This window comes from Sinocyclocheilus anshuiensis, unplaced genomic scaffold, assembly GCF_001515605.1.
Source record: "Sinocyclocheilus anshuiensis isolate Anshui unplaced genomic scaffold, SAMN03320099.WGS_v1.1 scaffold227, whole genome shotgun sequence".
In the NCBI taxonomy this organism is placed as follows: Eukaryota; Metazoa; Chordata; class Actinopteri; order Cypriniformes; family Cyprinidae; genus Sinocyclocheilus; species Sinocyclocheilus anshuiensis.
The window spans coordinates 2,082,532-2,092,680 of NW_015549590.1; positions in this window are offsets into that span (position 1 = coordinate 2,082,532).

The following is a 10,149-nucleotide window of genomic DNA, read 5'->3' on the forward strand; positions in this document are numbered from 1 at the left end:
AAAGCGCTATATAAATAAAGGTGACTTGACTTGACTTGACTTTCAGAAACCATTCCAATATTCTGATTTGGTGCTCAATAAACATTTCTTATTATTATCAAAATAAAAACAGAAATCTTTTGTAACGTTATAAATGTCTTTACTGACATTTTAATTAATGTAATGCATCTTTGCAAAATAAATAAATAAATACAAATAATAAATGAATGAATAAATAAATAAATAAAATTTAAAATGGGAAAAAGTATGAATGTGTGAAAATTTGTATGTATGTATGTATATACTGTATATATATATATATAATGTATGTATGTGTGTATGTATATATATATATATATATATATATGGTTTCCTATTTTAATTTAGTTTAAAATATTTATTTTTGTGACACAGCGCTGAATTTTCATCAGCCATTACTCCAGCCTTCAGTGTCACATGTTCCTTCAGAAATCATTCTAATATGCTGATTTATTATCAGTGTTGAAACTGTTGTGCTGCTTAACATTTTTTTGGAACCTGTGATACTTTTTCTTTGATTCTCTGATGAATAAAAAGTTAAAAAGAACAGCATTTATTTATTATTTATTTATGTCATTTATTAATTCTCTGTATTTTTGATCAAATAGATACAGCCTTGATGAGCATAAGAAACTTATTTAAAAAACATTAAAAATCTTACTGATGTGTGGTACGTAAGCGGTGCAGAAGCAGCACTGACTGTGCTTTCACACAGGAGTCCACTACTGATCCGTAGTTGTTTACTACAAACACAACATTTATCCATTATTTTGATTTCAAATCCAAACATTGTTACTTAAAATGCTTTTTCAGCATTGTGATTCTTTTTGTACACAGTACAGTAGTGCAATTTGTCTTAGACGTGTTTAAACGCAATAAATATAAGAAACACATAATTCAATGCTTTTTACTTTTGCTTTTACTTCTAGATTTATATATTAAGTTGCTCAAGCAAGCGAACAAACAAAAAATGTAAACTTCTTTTCTTACATTATCATAAACATTCTAAATGAAAATTTACCATTGACATAAACAGTCAACTCTACTGCCTTTTCTTTTGCATTTAAAACTTTATTACAAGCAATCCTGCAGTTCATAAAGAACTTTGTTTCCCTACCTCCACGTGCCTTTTATTATTGCCTTGTTTATTTGAAAGTGCTCTTTTCCTTTAAACCTAGCCAAAAAGCCATAGCCTATGTGTTGACTGTGAAACACAGTAGACTTTAATTATATGCATTTATGGTGTAATTACTACATTTTCGTGACAATCCATGTTCATATTTACCGCAAAAAATGCACAGTTACTTTAATTCAGCGCTTGCAGCGCAGCAAAAATAGACTCGGTGCAGAAACGATCTCTGCATTGCTGCAGATGCACCGCTCCTAAACGCACTGCCAGACCGCAACCGTGTGCAGTGTGAACGCTTTAAACTGTTAACATGAGCGTGGAAAAATGGAGTATGTGTGAACCTGCCGTTATGTGTGTGCGCTGCGAGTGTGCATGAGCGCACAGTCTCCAGGAGAGTGTGCGAGCGCTGAATGGTTTAAACACTGGCAAGAATTAAAAAGAAATGCAATTTATAAACTTTAGTGACGATGCGACTGCCTCAATTGTGACAATTCCTGTGTCAAGTGCAGCGTGCAGCTAGCTTACAGTGCAGACTAGATGTGATTTGAAGCCATATGCGCATATTGAGAGAGAAAGTGATTCATTCACGCTGTTTGTGAAATTATGTCTCACAGAAATTTTTCAAATTACTTTTTAGGTTATTTAATTAAGAAATATGAATTGTACCTCACCTTCAGCATTATAATTATTTTACCCTAGTCGGACAGAGACTGAGACGGTGCTGCTGCATGTCGTGCCAAACCTCTCACAGCAGGCGCGTCATCAGTTTGAGATAGGTTTTTTTGAGATTGGCCTTTATAGAGACCGCCAAAACATCCCAAAGTGATTATCGGCCGATAGCGATCGGTAGCCGATCAATCGGAGTACCCCAAGTATGTGAGATCTCTGAGATAATTAATGTAATGTTTTTCATGCAGTATGTTTGAAGCATGATAAATTAGAAGCTGTTTATAATCCATTATTTTAAGATTAATCTTAAATGTTATACTTGAATGTGAAGTATGTTTTTAAACTAGTCCTTGACCCCAACCAGATCATTATTGTAATTTTAATTATATATTTGCACTTAAATCCTTACACAAAACAGCACAGTCCTGGCTTTGTAGGAGAGGAGCATCAGAATGAGAAATATAACAGGGATGAGCAGTTACATACATCATATTATCAGGCTGTTGTGTCCTCATTAGACCATCAGCTGCATTAGCAGGGGTGAGCAAGAGTCCATCACAAACCAGGCGGCTGATCATTCTGCAACAACCAAGTACACAACTATGGCTAATTTCATTCTAGACCTCGAGGGACTCCCATTTAGCTTGAAGGAAAATTAAATTCAGAGACTCATATCTAACACTCTCGGAAAAACGCTATGTACAGTTACTGTGTGTCCTAACTCAAAGGAATAAAGAGTATGCATCGATAATCGGACATAGTAAGGAAGGTAATTACAGATGGCTGCTCTGTCCACTTCACATTGTGAGGACACTTTAACTGAGTGTGATCAGAACAGATAAAGGAGTCATTCTAACAAGCACTGGAAGTCATCAGCTGACACGTGGGTCATGCGAAAAGATGTGCTTTTAAAGCTGGAGTGTGCTATTAGCTTCAGCAAAAAAAAAAAAATTTTAAAAAAAATCGCAAAATTACAAAATATATAGTTTCAAACTTTGCTGAAAATTTGCTTACACTCAGGCCATCTAAGATGTAGATGAGTTTGTTTCTTCATCAGAACAGTTTTGGAGAAATTTAGCATTACATCACTTGCTCACCAATGGATCCTCTGCAGTGAATGGGTGCCATCAGAATGAGAGTCTGACAGCTAATAAAAACATAATAATCCACAATGTGACTCCAGTCCATCAATTAACATCTTATGAAAAGCTGCATGTTTGTAAGAAACAAATTCATCAATAAGGCATTTTTTACTTCAAACCGCTTCCAGTGAAAAAGTCCATCCCCTGCTGTCATGACTTTTTCACTAGAAAGAGCAATATTATAAATAGAGGACTCGTATTTTAGCCGGAAACAGCAATTTGAAGTTAAAAAGTTCTTAGTGAGTTATTTGTTTATTGCAAACATGCAGCTTTTCACTTCACAAAACATTAACTTTGATGAATTGGAGTATTGTGGATTACTTGTGGATTATTGTGATGTTTTTATCAGCTGTTTGAACTCTCATTCTGACGGCACCCATTCACTGCCGAGGATCCATCGGTGAGCAAGTGATGTAATGCTAAATTTCTCCAAAACTGTTCTGATGAAAAAACAAACTCATCTACATCTTGGATGGACTGAGGGTGAGTACATTTTCAGCAAATTTCAGCTGAAGGATTCAAGAAGTTTAACGTCATGCAAACACACAGTGTAGAACAGAATCCAATCTGTTTTGTTGTGAACAAGGTGCCCATTTCCTGTGTTGAGCATGAGTTCATAAACCCAGCCTCAATCCTGGTCTGAGAGCTTGCACTCTTTGATGAGTGGGAGAAGTCTCAATCTCCAGAGCCAAATGAGCTGTGAAACGACACACAACAGTGAGGCTCCGTGCTCGGGCCCATCTGACCTGAATGAGTAATCTGAGTGCTAGTTTCATTTGTATGAGCTCCACAGAGCCTGAGAGAGAGAGAGCTGCCCCAGGTGATGCTGCGAGCCGAAGACAGCTGCAAACCCTGTTACACATCCTTACTGTCTCAATTCTGAGAGGAAACAACCACAGTCATGCTCATTCATATGTGCCCCCTTAGTTTTTGAGGCATTTTCATTTTGAATGCAAAAAAATAAATAAAATAAATATAAATATATACAGTAAATACACTACTGATTAAAAGTTTGGGGTCAGTGAGATTTCTTTTTTGTTTAAAGAAATTGATTATTTTATTCAGCAAGGATGCATTAAATTGATCAAATGTGACTGTAAAGACATTTACAATGTTACAAAAGATTTATATTTTAAATAAATACTGTACTTTCTATTCATCAAAGAATCCAGAAAAATGTATCTAGGTTTCCACATAAATATTAAGCACCAATATTAATAATAAGAAAAAATGTTTTTTGAGCAGCAAACAAGCATATTAGAAGGATCATGTGACACTGAAGACTGGAGTAATGATTCAGCTTTGCCATCCCATGAATAAATTACATTTTAAAATATATTAAAATACGCATGTTTGGTGGTGAGCATAAGAGAATCTAAAATACACTGAAAATTCTGTCAGACCCCAAACCACTGAACAGTATAGCAAATAAATAAATCAAACAATCAATCATGTTGCTAAAACTCATGGATAGAGATTCAATTTTCATATATAGTGACATAAAAAAATAATAAATAAATGGTGGCTACTAGGTTGACACCACTTCTAAACAACAAAGTAAACTAAATCACAGCAGCTGAGTCTACAGTGCACATAATCATGATACCCTCACAGTCTTCTAAGACCAGATTTCAGCCAGCAAGTGGCCAGTTTCTCAGAAAGAGGCCATGCAGGCGCTGCACGATAAGGCTAGCCCAGATTACTGCTGTTTCTGGGTTGCTGAAAGATTGTACCCTACTTTACCATCATGGGACTGAGTGAGTGGAGATCATAAAAAGAAAGACACCGTATATACAACAGGTAGCCCAGTTAAAGAAAGTTTTAAGAAATTATAATGGCAACTTTTACCTGTAGAGTTACACATGCACATAGTTTACAGTATGTTATTCCAGCAGCCAAGTAAAAAATCTTGCAATTTTACTGCCTTGACACTGGGACACTTAAAGGAAGGATCTGGATGTCATTGCTTCAGATAGCAATAGTGGCATCTACAAACCAACAATATCTTGTCTCAGAACTCACTCCACTTTTCTGAGCAATTCGGAGTCACTTTTCTGAAACCTTAAACTTTTTTGTGTGAAATGTCTTGACTAAAAATTATTTTGGTGCTATTTGTCATAATAAATGCCACTTGCTTTTGCTTATTTTAAGTTTTGTCATATAATGCAGACATGCATTCATTAAGTGTAGCTTAAGAGTCCACTAAGTATTTTTGTTCTGTTAATTAATTGCTGTGTGACCCAAACAGGTCTGTATTTACTGCTATAATGAGCTCAATAAAGTTTATAGACCACTTCTGTTCTCTGTAAAACTCATTCACAGCTTATTAAAACACTGATATGCTGCCAAACCCCAGTTCACCGGGCAAGACTGCGTCCAATTAAATGGAGAATGAAGCATTCATCTATTTGACACAAAGTACTATTTTGAAGCTTTCTGATTGTTAGTAATTTCACGAAACTTCCCAGCATGGAATCGCGAAAAGGCAGATCTACAGTAAAAATTTGTAATTTTAGATGTTGGCTTATAATGTGCTGCATGAGAGGGGCTAAGAAAGCGCTCATCTCTTTTATATGACATGCTTTCATATCCTCAATGGCTCTGAGCCCACAACCCGCTCCAGCTAATCACCAAGGTGAGAATGAAAACCACTTAATGTCTGCAAACTCGCACACGTTTTCCGCCAGGATTCCCTCTGCAATAATCATGAGTTCCTGAATTACACACTACCTTAGCATATTAATAACTCATTTTCTATTTTCATCCTGGCAGGGGGGCCCGGGTACAGGCTGCGTGAGGGGCCGCTGACCTATATCAAATCCCAGTCAGACAGATATAAATGGAAATGGTTGGAAATGAGGGGCAGATGACCCTGCTAATGCTAATTCAACAGAGTGAAAATTAGATACAAGATAAAAGAGAGAAAGGGACAAAGGAAATTCATTCGGCTGGATGGGTGAGCAAATAGCGCCATCTCCCACCTCAGCTCAGAGGTGACAGCTGTATCACAGCCGACTGTCAGAACTCTTCGCATCAGTCTGACCCATTCTAGAACATGTGATGCTAAGCTTAGCCACTGCTCAAAAATAGCCCTAATCATCTTCACTTTGCTTCTGGTGCACAGAAATAGATATGAAGGTTGCGCAAGCTGTCTGATTACTTTGCTAAGTTTGCTGCGGAAGATCATACGCAAAATCCATTTAGCGTGGCAGGCGGTTTTCATTTCCCATGCTAATACCGTGCTTCCTCCAGGAGATATCTGATGTCTTTTGCCTTGCTCTGCGACATTGCGTAAAGGCCTGGCATAGCTGTACGGTGACAGCTGAGTGTGGATCAGTGGAGCAGGCTGAGGTAGAGTCAGCCGGAAGAATCTGACTTTTTCACACTTCTGCAGAAAAGTCATGGCATGAGTCAACACAGAGCCCTTACTAATCATGCCACCGCAACATGCAGGTTGGTAGTTTCTAACAATAATAACAATTTAATGTGATTAATTATGAAATAACTTTTTTGTGCATGTGTGTGATTTACTCATTTACACACACTGGCTACATTTCTGATCAAAATTTAGTTTAGCTTGGTTACCAGTGGGAAAACAAACACAGAGGCTTCTTTTGCATATAAAACTGCTGACAGGTAACATCACATTGAATGAGCTATAAAACTTAATTTGTGTTATATATTTTATCACTTTCTTCACCTGATTTTTTCCCTGTTATCCTGTAAAATAATGTTATATAGAGTATGTTGACTCATTGTTTGCAATTTTCTACTTGGTCTTATTAAGAAACTGAGCAATTTTAAGTCTATAGTTTCCCAGTGGTTACAGATACATAAAATGCAAACTTGCAATAATAACAATAAATAATGAAAACCCATAAAGTTTATTTGATTTGGGTTACTGGGTACCACACAGGTAAGAATAACTAAGAATAGCTTAGGATGAAATGGGTTACTCATGACCCCTGATATGTAAATCATGTAATAAGTCAGTATTCTACACCAAAAATAATTAAAGCAATTATTTAATTAAATTAAAATGTAAATAATTAAATAAAAGTGCCATGCTTTTGTGAGTCCACAGTCAGCACAGCCCCAGTTGTTCACACAAGAAAGTTCAAAAACAGAGCGCAACTGAGAATATCATGGAAATTTCATATCATGTAACATTTTTTGTTCAAACTAACACAACTACTTACAAAACATTGGATTATATCATTAAAGGGACAGTCCATCCGAAAATATTTATTCACTCACATGTTGTTCAAAAACAGTATGATTTTTCCTCTGCAGAGTGAAAAAAAAAATTAAGAATGTTGGTAACCAAAATGTTTTGGTTCTCACTGACTTCCATATGTTTTTTTACCATTATTTTTTCAAAATATCCTCTTTTATGTTCCAAAGAACAAAGAAAGTCCTACAGGTTTGAAACGACATGAGTGTGAGTAAAGCATGACGGAATTTTCATTTTTGTGTGGACTATCCCTTTAAGTTGCCTGCAAAGTCTTGGCCAAAGGTAGAAATGCCTCAAGGGAAGACATCTCTGTTAAAAATGCCCATTTGCAGTTTCACGACTTTAAATCTAGAAGACTGAATTCCTTTTATCAATCTGAGCTGCAGCCAGCTTTGATTTGAGCAGTACAGTCAGAGTAGATCTGACCTTCTGCATTATTGATGGTCCTCTCTTTTTTCCACCATGCTGGTTTTTTTCCCCCAGAAACAAGTATCCAGGAGAGATCCCAGGCAAGGCAACACTTCAACACAGCCTTCTGGGGATGCCTGCTTGGCACGCTGATACTCTCAAAACTTTCTTTATTTGATTTGTCTTTGCTGTCTCCCACAGACCTCAGCTCCAAACACACCACCTGTTCTAAAACCTTGGGGAGCAGCCACCGCTGTATTGCAGTGCATGAATAAATTGTTGCCTCTTTTTCTTCTCATAACTCATTTTACCATTAAAATGGTGAGGAAGGTGCATGAGATTGTTTCATTGTTTGTTTTAAATTTATTGTTTAAAAATCTTGATATTCCAAACCTGTATGACTTACTTTCATACATGGAAAACAATTAAAAGAAGATATGTCTCAATGTTTTCTGGACCCCATTGACTTGTATGATTGTTGTGCTCCACATACAGTTTAAGTTGGAGTTTATATGCATCTACTGTATCTCTCTTTGGACAACCAAGCTTCAAGTCGCTTCCATGTGCACAGCGATTTCAGTATACAAAGTGTTTAGGGTGTGTTTTATTCATTTGAGGTCTTCTCTTTTCATCTTTTTACATTCTTTCCTTTTTTCCACCATGCATAGTTTGTGATCTAAGCAGACGCTCATGCAGTGTGAGCTGTCTGAATAGGAGGTCGAAGAGTAAACAGCAATTGGAATTCCTTTGATTCTGCCACTCTGCGCTCTCGTCTGCTGACTCACGAAAACGCAGCAGTCCATTAGCTGCAGGTGCTCTCATTTCTGAAAGCCAGTGGAATAATAATAATTCTGACATTAATGAAGCAGGAAGAGTGAGGGCTAAGAACAAAGCTTTGTGCCAAAACTCTTTTTACAGAGCCCAATTGTCTTGGTTGAGACCTCAGACAATGAGTTTTTCTTTATTTTTGATGTCTGTGTCTCTTTCTTTCTTTCCCACCCCCTCTTTGTAAGGCATGTTTATGACATTTTGGAGTCTGGAACTACAAGAGGTTAAATAATAACTATAATAAACAACTACAATAAACATTTTTTTTTAATTATTCAAAAAATGAAATAATAGAAAATGTGTAGGCATTATCGCAAATAAACCCAAATAGGGAGATCAGGGGTTTATTATCCAGCTACTAAACAAGTAAAAATAAAATCGACATTTGAACTGGAAATATTTGATGTAAAAAGAAATAGACGGTGGTGGAGAGGTTAACACTATGCTAAAATCAGTTGCCTGGGGCGGCGGTCAATTATACAGCTTAACAGTCATTATACACAAATATTTGTCTGCAAGACGCCACAACTGACCAATCAGAATCAAGCATTTTGGAAAGCCATGTAATAAGTCTCAATATGATTCTGAGATTATGCTGAGCTTCTGCAATGACCGAGGGACAAGTTCAAGCGATTATAGCCTGTTCCCAAGCATTACATTACCATGATTTACTTCCGTAACCAGGGTGGATTGGGCATCCTTTTGGATTGGAAGCAGCCATTTGATCCCATTTAAAAGCATCTGCCATAACAAGCACACACTGCAGAAGGAGTCGGACTCACGCTGCTATAAAATCAGTGAGGCTTAAGTGTAGATCATCACACAAATCTTACAGAGTTATCCAGCGGTCCCCGCTAATCAGCTGATAAAGCGCGGGGCCACTGCCGGAGGGATAGCATTAATCAGGCCTTTATCAGTGTTAGCACTGAGATTAGCGCTAGCTGGCATCATCAGTGCTGCCTTTTGTATGCTGGGTCCTATGACGACGATGGCGCTTGATTGCTGCATATTACATCATCCGAAGCATGCGTCTGAACACTGTGACAGCCAATCAGACAGTTTCATGTCTGATGGAGGGGGTAGGAGGGAAGAGAGCGCACATGCATGGCCCACATTCTAACACCTCTGTTAGACACAGACTACGTAATGTAGTCTGTTAAGATACTGTCAAGATGGGTGCAAAATTAAAGGGATAGGTCAGCCAAACATGATACATTATGATATCATTTATTCACTCTCATGTTGTCCCAAAACCGTATGACATTTTTTATTCTGTGGCACATAAAAGAGAGAAATTCTGAAGCTGGTTACTCTTCTCCACGTAATTACGATGAATGAGAACTGAGGCTTTTAAGCTTCCAAAAAATGCAAAAGCACCATAAAGAAAAAGTTAGCCCATATGACTTATGATACTTCCATTTTGGAGCTTTATAGCCCCAATCCTCATTCATTTTCAATATGAAGAACGGCCAGGAAATTCTTCCAAAAGTCACCATTTTCATCCCTTTAACTGTCTGCCACACCCGTCAATGCTGGAAAACTGATAAATTAATATTTATGAATATTTCTTGTTAAATAAAAATCAGTTTTTTTTTTTAAATAAAATCAAACCAACAAAAGAGCAACAGTATGTAAAGTGCTGTGACAAGTCCCAATAAGTCTAATGCAGTAATTTTTTTAAATAAAATATATATATATATATATATATATATAAAGAATAA